The sequence below is a fragment of the Sinocyclocheilus rhinocerous genome, unplaced genomic scaffold, assembly GCF_001515625.1.
Source record: "Sinocyclocheilus rhinocerous isolate Xijiao unplaced genomic scaffold, SAMN03320098_v1.1 scaffold2637, whole genome shotgun sequence".
NCBI lineage: Eukaryota > Metazoa > Chordata > Actinopteri > Cypriniformes > Cyprinidae > Sinocyclocheilus > Sinocyclocheilus rhinocerous.
Genome location: NW_015641805.1, coordinates 1 through 203, shown reverse-complemented (window position 1 = coordinate 203; position 203 = coordinate 1).

The following is a 203-nucleotide window of genomic DNA, read 5'->3' as shown; positions in this document are numbered from 1 at the left end:
GGTGGCTGTCATAAAAACTTGATGGATTTATTCAAACATAAATTAAACATTGAAGAACAGTAATATTTATAATGAATATTTTATATGATGCATATATTTAGCAAAATGCCCCTCTCTACAGTTTATTTTTCTATCTGACTAATGAGTTTATGGAGACCGAATATGTTTTTCTGAGGTAAATGTGACATTACATGACATTGTTT